The sequence below is a fragment of the Podarcis vaucheri genome (genome assembly GCF_965113315.1).
Source record: "Podarcis vaucheri genome assembly, chromosome: 7".
NCBI lineage: Eukaryota > Metazoa > Chordata > Lepidosauria > Squamata > Lacertidae > Podarcis > Podarcis vaucheri.
Window position 1 is genome coordinate 69,301,533 of NC_138765.1, and position 14,805 is coordinate 69,316,337.

The following is a 14,805-nucleotide window of genomic DNA, read 5'->3' on the forward strand; positions in this document are numbered from 1 at the left end:
TCCTGACATATGGTTGTCAAGCCTCTGCTTAAAGACCTCCAAAGTAGGAGACTCCACCACACTCCTTGGCAGCAAATTCCACTGTCGAACAGCTCTTACTGTCAGGAAGTTCTTCCTAATGTTTAGGTGGAATCTTCTTTCTTGTAGTTAGGATCCATTGCTCCGTGTCCGCTTCTCTGGAGCAGCAGAAAAACAACCTTTCTCCCTCCTCTATATGACATCCTTTTATATATTTGAATACATTTAGAGCACATTACATCACCTCACCCCCCAGAATCCTTGGAGCCAATGTGGGACTAGGGTTCAAATCCCCATGTGGCCATGAAGCTCACGGTGATTTGGGGAGCTAGTCACTGCATTGTGCTTAACCTACCTCACAGAGTTGCTGTGAGGATTAAATGAGGAGGGGGAGAGAAGTTTTTTCCTGGGGCCTAAAGGTGTTTAATGAAGGTGCCAGCTGAACATCCCTGGGGAGAGCGCTCCACAAATGGGGAGCCACTGCAGAAAAGGCCTGTTCTTATGTTGCCACCCTCCAGGCCTCTTGCGGAGAGGGCACACAAAGAAGGGCCTCAGGTGATGATCTCAGGTAGGTTCATATGGAGAGAGGTGGTCCTTGAGGTACTGTGGACCTGAGCTGTTTAAGGCTTTATAGCTCAGAACTAGCACTTTGAACTGGGCCCAGAAACTAATTGGCAGCCTTTGCAGTTAGGCCAGGATTGGGTGTAATATGCTCAAACCGTCTTTCCCCGGTGAGCAGCCTGGCCCCTGAATTCTGCCCTAGCCGAAGTTTCTGAACCATCTCGAGAGGCAGCCCTATGTATAACGCATTGCAGTAATCTAACCTAGCTTCCATTCATCTGCATGTGGTGAGGCAAGCCCCCAGTTTCCATGCAGACATCTATTGCCGAAAGCATGAAACTAGGAGATGCAAGCAAAGCAACCTCCTCCTAAATACCTCCCCATGTACCAGCATCGGAGCAGAAAGAACTGAGAGGAGAACCGTGTGCTTTGGCATGACTCTGACGCTCTGCCAGAGCCAAAAATCTGACTCTTCTTCTGGCTGGCAAATGAGGGTTACATTGCACAGGGGTTGAGAGCCAGCTGGCCAGGCAGGGCAAAAGAATCATCATCTAATTTCTGCCAGGGGTGAGTGGATCTATCCATTTCATTTTCTTTCACTTTCTCATTTTTCCAATCCCACGTTCAGTTCTCAACATTTCCTCATGTGTTTGAATGTTCCACATGAAAATTCATCGGCATTTCAGGGCCAGCCTCTCCCAAGATATACACAGTTGGCAAAGGAATTTTCCCCACCACAATGTTTTGTGGGTTTTTTTTGTATTTTGGTTTCACTAATACATGTATTAGGGGACGTGGGTGGCGTAGTGGTCTAAACCACTGAGCTTCTTGGGGTTGCCGATCAGAAGGTTGGCGGTTTGAATCCTCGCCATGGGGTCAGTTCCTGTTGCTCGGTCCTAGCTCCTGCTGGCCTAGCAGTTCGAAAGCACACCAGTGCAAGTAGATAAATAGGTACCGCTCGAGCGGGAAGGTAAACAGTGTTTCCGTGCACTGCTCTGGTTTTGGTGTTCCGTTGCACCATATGACCCGGAAACACTGTCTGCAGACAGACGCAAGCTCCCTCGGCCTGTAAAGCAAGATGAGCGCCGCAACCCCAGAGTCGCCTGTGACTTAACAGTCAGGGGTCCTTTACCTTTGATACATGTATTAATATGCGCACTTTCCTCTACCATATGCATTTATGTAGAAATTACCTGGCTGGAGAAACTACAGTGCAATTTAGAAAAGTGCAGATTCTGAATAATGGCTGTATCTTGGTTTTGTGTACTGTTTCAGAAAGGGTGCATTTCACAGGTTCACCTTTAAATGCAAATGGAATCAAATTTCTTTTGGGATAAGCAGCAGCCTTTAATTAACACTCACTATCTTTAGAAGAAGAAGCCCACAAAAGGGTTAAGTGGCTTTTCTGAGCTAATCTGAGCTTTTCTCTCCCATTTCCTCTTTCCTTCCTCTATAACCAGTAATGGCTGATGATTGTAAGTAAATATCCAGTTACACTTTACAGCTGTGTCTGTGTTTCTTGGAATGAGATCAAAACCTGCTCTGCAACCATTTCTCTCTGCCCCCCCCCCCCCGCATCCCTAATTACCACCTAAAAAACAAACCATTGCACAGAGATGTAAGGTTGGGAGCTATTCTGAAATGCTACAAATCCAAATTTCTGCCTGAGTTTTGGAGTTCAGAATGACTTGATTGTAAAATGGAACCAGTGGATTAGGAATTCGGCAGCAGAGTACAGTGGTGGCTGTTGTGGCTGCTCTGGTGGTGAGCAGTTTGCTCCTTGGAGGCTGGATCTGCCGCCCGAGACTCACCTCACCTCATGGGCAGACTGTCGCTGGTCCCAGTTGTATGTCCCACCTTCTTTTCAGTTAAAGGGGCCCAGCCTATTCCAGCAGTCCTTTACTCCAGGAGACTCTGGTTGTACTGGGGCTTCTGAGCCAGAGGAGGGTGATGCAATGTCCTCAAGCGGGATGGGCACTTGTGCCATGGGCTCACATGGCAGTGGTGTTTCTCCAGGATGTTCTGCATCCTCAACCTCGTCCCCAGAAGAAGGTGGATCCAACCCCCGGGACCATGACAGTCACATGGGCTTGCACAAGTTTAACGTGTCCATATTGCTGCCTAGGCAAAGGAGAGTGGGCCCGCCCCAGTTCTTAGAAGCTGACTGGGCTGGCAACTGAATCTTCCTTCAATCATGGCAACAGCTGTACAGCACCACAACCTCCATCACAGCTGAGGGCAACAAGATAGTTGTGTATGTGGGGTACAACCAGCTCTGCCCCTTAACAGAAGGGAATGGTTAGGGGCCAGGAGAACCATCTCTCTCTCTCTCTCTCTCTCTCTCTCTCTCTCTCTCTCTCTCTCTCTGTGTGTGTGTGTGTGTGTGCTGTCCCTACTGTCTCTTGTGTCTGCCAGTTAAGACAGTTGCCGCATTCTGCCTAACAGTAGGGCCAGACACACACACACACACACACACACACACACACACTCCTACACACCTGGTGCCAATAATCCACACAGAACACCTTGCACAGGAGGGGGGGGGGCTGAGAGTGAAAACAGTTCCTTGTCTCATTAAAAGCCTGTGAGGTAATTTTGCAAATAACATAAGAAGCCGTTCTGAAGAGATTTAGCATCTTATCCCAACTCATTTCCAGCCTCCGGAATGCGCTCCTTGAGCATCGTTCGAATATCATTAAAAGAAGTCAATCCGCAGGAAAGGCGGAGAAAGGAAAGGAAGGAGGGGGGTGGAATCTTGTTCTAGGGGTTGATTGGATTCTCTCCCTTTCCTTTCTGAATCTGTAAGGAGCCCTTCCATAAAATGCACCTGTTCGACTAATGATGGGTTTGGGAGGGGATAGAGGAGAAAGAACAGGGGAGGGGGCTGCCCGCAGCAGAGCAGAGAAATTAAATTTGGTTTGCCTTCAGTAAAAGGCCTTAAAGATGCGCACACACACACACACACACACACACACACACACACACCACAATACACCATACTCCCCAATTCTCTTCCCACACATAGAAGTGATTTTGTCAAATCTTTTGTCAACTTCACCAGGATGAGCCTATTACTTCGGTGTGCTATTTAGCTCATTCCGCTCTGAACGACCAGCCACAGACTATATTATATGCCTGGTATTCAACTAAAAGCTGCTCAGAGTTGACCTGCTGAAATGATCTAAGTTATGTGCATTCGTTTTTATGGGTCTGCTCTGAACAGAACTAACACTGGATACAATCCCATGCTTTTAAAAAGGAAACGAATGTTTCCCATCTCAAACTAAATGCATCCTGAAATAATATTTATTGGGCTCAATCTTCGAGGGAGGGGGGAAGAGCGTGTGCCAACAGCATAGCTCGCTCCATCATGAATGTTTGGCATGTGAGTGCATGTTTGTGTGTGAAATGAAATGCGGGGAGACAAACACAAAATCTGGTGCAGATTCACAAATTCATTAATTGGGACCAATTAAGAAAGGGAAGGATTTTTAAAGATGAAAATACCAAATGGCAGCAAGCGTATCTCTTGCTCCAAAATCAAAGAAATGGGAGGAGGGCAATTTCTTTGGAATGCCTCATACCAAGCCCAACTAATGGAGCATCTAGCTTAGCACTGTCTATCTCAGGCTTCCACAGCCTGGTAGTCCTGCCCACCCCAGATATTGTTGGATCCTAATTCCCATCTTCCCTGACCAGTGGCTATGCTGGCTGGTACTGATGGGAGATGGAGTCCAGCAACATCTGGAGAACGCCAGGGTGGCGAGGCCATTGGACACTGAACAGCGGCAACTCACTTTTCACCCCAACCCGAAGATTTCAGGGGTAGACCTTTGGGTCCTTTGCATCCAACATGAGCTATAACCCTTCCCCTAACTCAGGAAGCTGCCACATCTGCCCTGAGGCATCACAAAATCCCATTGTCCCAAGGAAGTGGTGGCTTAGATGAGATGGCAAGAGACAGGCTGTGAGGTGGAGCAGACTTGGAGTGGGATCACATCATCAGGACCCTGGACAAAACTGACAGTAGCTACACTTCAGCACCATGGCTAGCGATCTTGGCAGTTAAGGCAAAGCCTAGGTCTAGGTGAGTGTTTCCCCAACTTGGGTCTCCAGCTGCTTTTGGACTACAACTCCCATCATCCTTCACCACTGGTCCTGCTAGAAAAGGATGATGAGAGTTGTAGTCCAAAAACAGCTGGAGATCCAAATTTGGGAAACACTGGGAAACAAAAAGACTTTTGCTCCCCTGGAACCAGATCATCCCTCCCAGACTTTGCTCCTCTCTTGAGGAGTGGAAAGCCTTGAAGGGGCAGCAAGACAAAAACCACTTAAGGAGCGTGTAGCCTCTAGGAGAGGGTGTGGCCCATGGAGAGTCATGGGGGCCAGAGAGCCCTGGAATGCCATATTTGGCCTCTAGACCTGAGGTCCCTCCTGCACTGTTGCAGAGCAATGTGGCTCAATGGGAGCTCTCCCGGGTGCTGAAGCTGCCAGCTTGCTTGTTCCACAAAGTCTTTTTGTCAAGGGCAGAGCCACATGCCACACAGCTGTTTTTATGAAGAGGGCATTGCCAGTTGGCTCTCGGTATTACAGAGGGAGGCAAGGGAGGCCTTTTCAGGTGGGTGACTCCCGTGCTAGTCAGATGCCTATGCAATTTCACAGGCAGAGTACAGTGGAGATAAGTCAGTAGCTGGTATTCAGAGGTGCACTGCCTCTGACCATAGAGTTACCATTGAGCTCTTAGTCACTAAGTTAGCTAAATCATTTTATCCTGCTCCTCTGTTGAAAAGGGCACCCAGAGCAGGGAGCAATAAGCAGTAACGAGGAAGTCCCTGCCCTCAGGATTGCAATCTAAAAGACATGGCACAAAAAGATTCAGGAGGGATGGGAGATGGGGAAGCAAACCCAGGCATTAGTTTTTAATTACAAAATTGTTGTATGTGTTCCTTCTGGCAGGGAGTGGGGAAGCAAACTCCTTCCCACTGCTTCTTCTGTGGCCAATGGATGAGGCCTATTGGTCTCTCCTTGGTCCCGATGCTGGCCATAAAGGACCAGTCTCTCAGTAGTCTTTGGTCCCCTAACCAATGGTAGACACCAGTGTGTGCTCTCCTTCGGATGCAATGATGACAAATTCATGGGGGATGGGGCTATCAGTTGGCTGTATGCCATCTCTGATAACTGAGTTGGCATGCCTCCTGCCTATTGCTGAGAATCCTATTGTGGTCATGTCTTGTGTGTGTTTTTCCCAGAGACTGATCACTGTGAGAACAGGATGTTAGACTAGATGGGCCATTGTTGGACTAGAGAGCCAGTGTGGTGTAGTGGTTAAGAGCGGTGGACTCGTAATCTGGTGAACCGGGTTCGCTTCCCCGCTCCTCCACATGCAGCTGCTGGGTGACCTTGGGCTAGTCGCACTTCTCTGAAGTCTCTCAGCCCCACTCACCTCACAGAGTGTTTGTTGTGGGGCAGGAAGGGAAAGGAGAATATTACCAGCTTTGAGACTCCTTCGGGTAGTGATAATGCAGGATAGCAAATCCAAACTCTTCTTTTTCTTCTCTTCTTGTATGTTCTGCTGTCTCATGAGTCTCTATTTCCAAAAGCTAATGGTCATTACCACATCCTGTGGCAGTGAGTTCCCCCGATACATGATGCCCTGTGGGAATAAAAGGGCTTTCTCCGCTCTCTTCTGGAAGTCTTCCCTCACCCCACTTTTAGTCTCTCTCTCTGTCTCTCTCTCACACACACATGCATCCACACACCAGCACCCACACACTAGCCTATCATTTTATATCCCCTTCTTATAACCCTCAGCAAAGCGCTTCCCTTCCCATGCTGGAGTGCACAGCTGTTTCGTGCACCTGACGACACAGAAGAGTAGGCAGAAAGAGCCATTCGCTGGTCTTTTATGTGAGAAGTGCCATTTGCACAAAGCGGATCTCGGATTGCTTCAGAGCAACATGAATAATGGAAGGCCTCTGGTATTCTCAGTTCAGTTACTCAGATAAATAATACAGCCATCAAAGTGGATAACATATAATAACCAAGGAAATGAGCAATATGAAGAAGGGAGGAAGAAGGCAAATCATTTGGGAAGGGGGCAGCTGAAGGGTGGGGGAAGGTAGAGTGGGAAAAGAAACCAGGTGCTTCATGGTCTCTGCTCAGAGACTGAAATTTCCGAAAGGTACTTATTGTAATAATGGCTAAAGCCAACCCAGGGCGGGTTACATGAAATATTTAACCATCATCATCCAGAGGCAACTAGCACACCTCCTATTCCGTAAACCAGATAGGCATCTGAAGCTGGATTCCTGCAGTGAACTCTGTGTGGGGCTTTCCTTGTACTTGCTCCAGAAACTGTGGCACAAATCCTAGAATCCTAGAGTTGCAAGGGACCCCAAGGGTCATCTAGTCCAACCCCCTGCAAGGCAGGAATCTCAGCTAAAGCATCCATGAGAGATGGCCATCCAACCTCTGCTTAGAAACCTCAAAGGAAGGAGAGTCCACCGCTTCCCGAGAGAGCCTGTTCTGCTGTCGAAGGACTCTTACTGTCAGAAAGCTTTATTGCGTATGTTTAGTCAGAATCTCCTTTCTCGTCACTTGAATCCATGGGTTTGAGTCCTACCCTCCAGAGCAGGAGAAAACAATCTTGTTCCCTCTTCTATGTGACGGCCCTTAAGATATTTGAACTGACAGTTCTGAAACCCTCTCAATGTATTACAATGGACGCGAACGTGATCTGTGCGGGACGCACGTTCATAACCCGCAGTGCCGTGTCTGTGCAAGCGCGAGTCACGATTCAGTGCTTCTGTGCATGTGCAAAGCACGATTTAGCACTTATGCACATGCGCGAGAGCCAAAACTCGGAAGTAACCTGTTCTGGTACTTCCAGGTTTGGCATGGTGCACAACCCGAAAACACGCAACCTGAAGTGTCTGTAACCCGAGGTATGACTGTACAATGTATTGCTTGAAGATTTGTGTGGGATTCCCAGAGTTCCCTATGAAGAGGGATTGGCAGTTCCACCACTCTGACAACTGTAGCTCTGAGAGGGGAATGAGGGTCTCCTAACAACTCTCAGCACCCTTAACAAACTACACCTCCCAAGATCCTTTGGGGGAAGCCATGATTGGTTGTACTGATATCATAGCGTTTTATATATAGGGTGCCAATATGGGCCAGGTTTCCTGCAACAGGTTGGGCCCCTTTCAGAGCAAAGTCTCTACTCATCCATGACAGGGCTCCCTTCTCAAAGGAAGCTGAAGACCTTTTCAAGGCTCAGTCTGGAGGGGTGTGCGTTGAGGATTAAAATCGAAGCACCACATTGTTTAGTCTAGTTTCAGCAAATGCTGAACCCAAGATTCTGGGGAAGAATTGCATTTTCTCATAGCTTGGGTAGGTGAGTGGGATGGGAATTTCCACATGGCAGTGGGAGAGTCACTAAGCTTCTGGCCTGATTCTGAGCTCCAGTGTTTGACAGCTGTGAGTGACCCATTCGCAAAAGACACCTGAGAGGCTGGGCTGTTTCAAAGGGAAGGTAATCTGGACTACTTGTCAATGCATTCCATTGTCTCCCCAGTGACCTTCTTGCCTGGGAGGACAGGGCCTTGCTGTCCGGACCATATGATATCAGCGATCTGGTTACACTGCACCGGAGAAGCCCAGTCACTGAAACCGGAGGAAAATACCCTCCTGGAGAGACTGCGATGGTCTCAGGGACTTGGCAGAAGCTGCTCTGGATTTCAGTCGCTATAGCAACCGCTTTCCACAGGCCAGTGCTTGGCGCTTCTGCTGGGAACTTGGAACGCGATGCATAGGAGCTTTGTTGATTCTGCTTCCACAAACCACTGAAGTCTTGTGGGAATGCCTGGGGTGTTACCTGTGGCAACTGGGGAGGGGAGGGAAAGATGCCCCAAAGACAGGAAGGGTATTACTGGGGTGGGAGCCAATACTGTCTCACACTGACTGGCAGCAGCTCTCAAGGGTTTCGGATGGCAAGTGTTTCCCATTGCACCCTTGAGATTCCGGGGACTGAACTGGAGACCTTCTACATGTAACACATGTGCTTTATCACTAAGCGATGTTTCTTCCCCGACATTAAATTACGATTCTAGTCCTCATGGTTCAGAACAAAGAGCCAATTTAAATAAAAAGCTGCCTTATGCTGAGCCAGGTCATTGGTCCAGCAGAGATGCTGGAGACAGAATCTGAGACCTTCTACATGCAAGGCATGTGCCCTACCATTGAGCACATGTGCTCTACCACTGAGGTGTCAGCAAGGGCCATTCTGAGATCCAAGCAGCCTGAGCCCTCCTTCCTTCACAACCCTGGCTCCAGCAGATGTCCGCAAACAGCAAGAGAGGGATTCCATTGGCTCTCTATTGGGGAGAGCATTCTGCAGTTTGGTGCCATGAGACTGAGAAGGATGCCATACCCTCCAACATCTCTCTGGCAAAAATTGGGACATGTGTTAGCTGGCTCTCATGAGAGCGTGGCACCACTGCAAGGGTTGGCTCTCTGAGCTCAGTGGCAGCAATCCTGGAGGGGGGAAATGGGACACTCTGAGAACAAATCAGAAGCTGCGGTGGCTTCTGTAATTCTGGGATGTCCCAGGAAAATTGGGACCCTTGAAGGGTATGGGATTCATCTCTTGTAGTTGCCTGTGCGATTCCACAGGGAATGGACAGGAGACTCTCTGACCTTGATCTTAAGGAAGAAGGGAGTAACAGAGAAGGTGGACCTGTAGTTGGGTGGGAGGGTGGGAGCTGTGGCTCTCCAAAAGCTGTTGAACTCCAACTCCCCTCACCCCTATCCATTGCTGGATGCTGGGGTGAGGATGATGGGCACCAGAGTCTTACAGCATTTGGAGGGCTGCAGCCTACCCCACCCCTGGAACAGAGGAAAGTGGGCAAAGTTATTTTCCTCAATTCTGTTTTCTCTCCTGAGTTCTCACGGCGCAGAGGGAGATGCTGCCGTTGCCACAGTAACCTGAAAGTGCATTTGAGCTAGAGAACTTAACCCAAGTTATTTCTGTGCTGAGTTTTTTGGGAGATGTACAGAAAACTTTGGCTCTCTTCCTTAGGTCGTTAGGCAAGCGGAATCCAAAATCCATTCTGCCCATCTCGCTCGCCCACCCCACCGACTCCTCTATTGCGAGGGAGCACTGTCAGATCTGAATTAATAACACCCCTTCTCCCCCTTTGTGCCTCCCAACCCATTTTGTATTTCTAATGCAGTAAGGCAATAAAAACATGAGAAGAGACCTGCTGGATCGGACAAAGGTTGCTTGGAGCCTGATCATCTTCCCCACAGGGACCAAACAGATGCCTTGTGAAGCCCATAAGCTGGACACAAGGACAAATGCCCCTCACCCCGTTGCTTGCCCCTAGCAACGAGTGTTCCTTTCCAATCTCCCTCAAAACATAACTCCTCTTAATGGTGAACTCAAGTGCTCAGTGGCAACAGGATTGTAGCCAAAACAGGGCCACTGAGAACAAGATTTAGCATGTTTTTGGGTGGAGGAAACTCTGTTCCAGAGAGCAGAACCTGAACCAATGGATTCAAATTGCAAGAAAGGAGATAGCTCAGTCGGTAAGAGCACGAGACTCTTGATCTCAGGGTTCAGGTCCCACGCTGGGTGAAAGATTCCTGCATTGCAAGGGGTTGCAATAGATGACCCTCCTGGTCCCTCCCAACTCTGCAATTCTATGATTCTTTGATTAGGGAGAACTTTCTAATGTAAGAGCTGTTCAATAGTGGAACAGTGGAACAGACTCCACCAGAAGGTGGTGGACTCTCCTTCACTGAAAGTTTTTAAACAGAGGTTGGATGGCCATCCGTCAGAGATTCTTTAGCTTTGATCCCTATATTACAAGGGGATTGGACTCGATAACCCTTGCGGTCCCAACTCTATAATTCTATGGTTCTGTGATTTGCTCTATAGCTCCAATCAACTTAGTCGCCACATTGTGGTGCACTGAATGAATTTCTTCATAGGCAGCTATATATCTCCCCTGAACAGGCAGGTTTCATCCCAGCAGGTACACTGGTGACTCCATCAGGTTCAAGTGGCTTGGGTAGTTGAGGAAGTCAAGATTACAGGCAGTGGCGGAGCAAGCCGATCAGGCGCCTGGGGTGGCACACATGCCCTGCACAGAGGGGCAGGGCCAGCTGGGGCAGGACGCTCTGCGGGGCCTCTGAGGAGTCTGCTTGCCTCCTTGCACTCAGCCTCCTTGCACTACAGCAGAAGGGATGGCAGTGGGCGGACCATTTGGTGCAGTGGCACCCAAGCCACTGCATCACTCCCAGGAGAGATGTGTGGCTTGGGCATGCTGCAGGCGCCGCTGTGAGTGCCGCCTGGCATTTTGTCACCCCCCTCAGTGGTGACACCCGGTGCGGACCGCCCCACCGCCCCCTTCCGCCTCCCCTGGTTACAGGTAACTTACCAGCACTCCTCTTTCTTGATGCCTTCAAAGTGTTTCATTGCATAGAATGGGGTTTTATTAACAAGGTGGCAGTGATTATCTTCTGTGGGTCCATCCCCCCAGCATACATATAGGCAGAAACACCAAGCACGACACCCCCCTTGCCTCTCCTGTTTGCATTTGTTGTTGAGGTTTTGGCCAATAAGTTCAGATCAAATTGTGCTAGGTAGTGTCGAAGGGTTTCCCATATTGTAATGTGGCCCTCGGACTGAAAAGGTCATCCCCCCCCAGAATGAAAGGGTTGAATTAGATGGGCTCAGGCGTACCCCCCTCAGTGCAGTAGTTCTCATTCTGCTGCTGCTGAAGCCATTTCTCCTGTTCCTCCCTCTCTCCAGATCGCTGAGATTGGCTCCAGCACAGAAACATTGGCATGCCTGCTACCCAGCGCCCAAGAGATGCCACTGAAAAATCCAGCAGCTTGAAATAATCCACATGGGGGGGGAGGTCAGTGTGCTCTGTTGTAAGAGGGCGGAAGCCTCAGCTCTTCTGGGGGCCTTGCACATGTTCCCTCTAAGAATTGAGGCAAAATAAAGCGAAATGTTCCGCCTGGAACAAAGATAAACAGGTTAATTATTCACAACTCCCCTTTCCAAGCTGTCTTCTCCCACAAATGTAGCACAATCTTGAAATATATAAATATTCATCATCATCATCTTTTTTTCTTTTTTCTTTTGCTCAAGTAGGGCTTGCTAAACTAGGTCAGCTTTTTACTGTGAAATGGTTTATTTATGATACAGGGAAGGAGAGGGAGAGCAGCTTTGTTTGGAAAGAATATTTCTAAAGGAAAGCAAACCACATTGTCTCCGTGTGTAGAATAGCATGGAGATTCTTAGGATTGCCCACTTGTATTTGACTGGCAGGTCAAATGCAACTTAGATTGCTTGTTCTTACCCAATTGCCATTGCATATTCAATCTTGGGGGGAAATAGTGCAGAGCTACAAACTGGTTTTCACATCTATTTCATGGTTGCCCAGACAGCACTTTTTCGGGTTGGGAACCAAAGTTTTGTTTTGTTTTTAATTATTATTTCATTTCATAATGTATATAAAAACAGAGAAAATAATTCCACCAACTGACAAATAATTAGAGATGAAAAGCAAAATTATAAAATAGGCATGCAGAATGAGTTAAAATAATAGCATCTAAGTAAAGACGATCAGCTTTACCAGATCAACAAATACAGTTCCAGGCTTGCTTCATGTGCATTCTCACACTTCACAACAACCTTGTAAGGTCGATTAGTGTTGTTTTATGCCTGTGTTGGAAAGAGAAAGCAGAGGGTGAGAATGTAAGATGATCTGATGGATCAGATCAGTGATGGCTTCCCCATCATCGCAAGACTCCTCTAGTCCACGATTCAGCTTCCTAAAGCCCTAAAAACTGGACACTTTCTGAAAGCCCTTCTTGCTGTTTATCCCTAAGCTCACCCAGTGAGCTTCAGTGGCTGAGTGGGGATTTGAACCCTGGTCTCCCAGGTCTTATGCAGCCCCATCATCCCAAAAATCTCTATTGCCCTCCAGCACCAGGTTGGAGAAGGCTGCTCTACACTGACAGAATCTAAGACAGGTATCTTTCCCAACCTCACCAGAAGATGCTAGGAATATAGAACCTAGGACACTCTGACTGCAAAGAGCCTACTCTAACACTGAGCTATGGCCCTTCATACCCCACATTTAAGAAATTAGGTAGAAGTTGGGACATAAGCAAGCTCCTCCTCCCTGTTTGCACATAGGACAGGAAAGGGAAATTATTATTTTTGCCCCGGCCAGTAAAATGGCTTGACCTGGCCCTGTCTGCATTTCCTCCATTATTCTTTAGCATCCTTAACTCCCAGAATAGAACAGTGAAAAACTTTCCAGTTCCAGAAGCATTAGATGTAAGTCATGGGAATGTTACGCAAGGTTTGATGGTGCCTTGTAAACAGTCATTAAAGTGATTGAAAAGCCTGGGCGGATGTCTATGGAAAGTTAAAAAAAGATAACAGATGAATTCTAATAATGATGACAATAATTGCAGTGTGGAAGACCTTCCATAAATTCTAGAAGCATTGCAATAGGGGAATGGCATACCGCAGAACGATTGCGCGTTAAAAGGACCATCAAAGACATATGGAGGAATTAGGGGTGGTGAAGCGGTGACCTTTCAGATGTTGTTGGACTGTAGCTCACGCCAGCCCAAATAACATGGCCAAAAGTCCAGAAGCATATGGAGGGTTACAGATTAGTCACTCTTTCCTCAAAGACTTGCGAAAAGGCTGTGCTGCACATAAATAATACAGGCTGCATGCAGTAAAGTTGCCCCATTTGTGCACAGAGTTCTGTTTGTGCTATGGGATTTCCTCTCCCTCTCCTCTCCCTGTTTGTGCCCCCCCCCCCACAGATCTGCTCTGGAGGGCTGGCAGAAAAGCCCAGAATGAACTTAGGGGCATACAGGAGGAAGGGAAGTCCTGTTGCACCAGTGGAAGTCTATCACTGGGCATGCTGCACTCGCTGCAGTTTCTGAATCAACTGCAAGGAAAGCCCCACGTAGAGTGACTTGCAGTAATCCAGCCTTGAAGTTACCAATGCCCCCCTTTTTAAAAAAGAAGCTCATAATCAGGGGGTTTGGAGGCTATGACTGGCCTTCATCTTTCCATGTCTATCCTTTCACAACCAGGTTCCCCCCACCCCCCCACCCCAAATTCCAAATGATTGGTCTGATAGTGATTAGTTCTGGGCCCTTCACCAATGCAGTCCTCCAAAGAAGATAAGGCAGTTGTCAAAAAGAGGAAGAAACAGCTTCTATTTATGCATAAATATCTTGATCAACGATGAGAGCAACAGCAGAAATATGTGACTGTTAAGAGGATTTGGGGGAAAAACATTCTGGAACACGCCACATTGCACCAACAAAGTGGCTATCCCTGGGCAGAAAAAGACCCTGTGGAGAAGGAAAGACCTCCAGAAGGCATTGAAAATTGGGGAGAAGAACAGGGATAGTTAGAGCAGGCAGGGTTCTCCTTGTTATGAAGGCTGTCTTCCTGGAGACAGGCAGAGAAAACTGGCAGGGATCATAGAAATGAACTGAAAATTTCTCAAAGGGTGCTATACACAATGGCATTGTGTGGAGAGACTTGGGGGTAGTTGCCCCGGGTGCAAAATTGTTAATGGGTGCAAAATGTCAACACCCGGTGCTGCCAGAATACAGCCACACACTTCTTTTGCTGGACTTTGTTGAAAACGGCTTCTCCATGCAAACCAGGAAGCGGCCTCTCCAGACAATGGAACAACTCTTCTTTTCTTGTCTCTGCGGCTGCAATCTCCTGGGTGATGCAGACACCATTAGGCAGCTGAATGCGCGTGCATACCCCATCCGTTGCCCTAGCTCCCACCCACCTCCTCCGTGCGGCCCCGGGTGTTGGCAACCAACAGTACGCCACTGGTTATACACAGAAAAGAAAGGGTCATAACTTAGTAGGGAAGCACCTGTTTTGCATGCCGAAGGTCTCCTGCTCAACCCCTGGCATCTCCAAGATGGACTGAGAACGGCTGCCAGTCAGTGCAGACCACACTAAAAGGATCATTGGTCTGACTCAATGTACGGCAGCTTCCAATGGTTCCTTTCAGAGACAGTAATACCTCTGAATGCCAGCTGCTGGGAATTGAAGGAGGGGCGAGTGCCCTTGTGCTTGAGACCTGCTTGAGGGTTTCCCACAGGCGTTTGGTTGGCCACTGTGAGAAGAGGATGCTGGAAAAGATGAGCCAT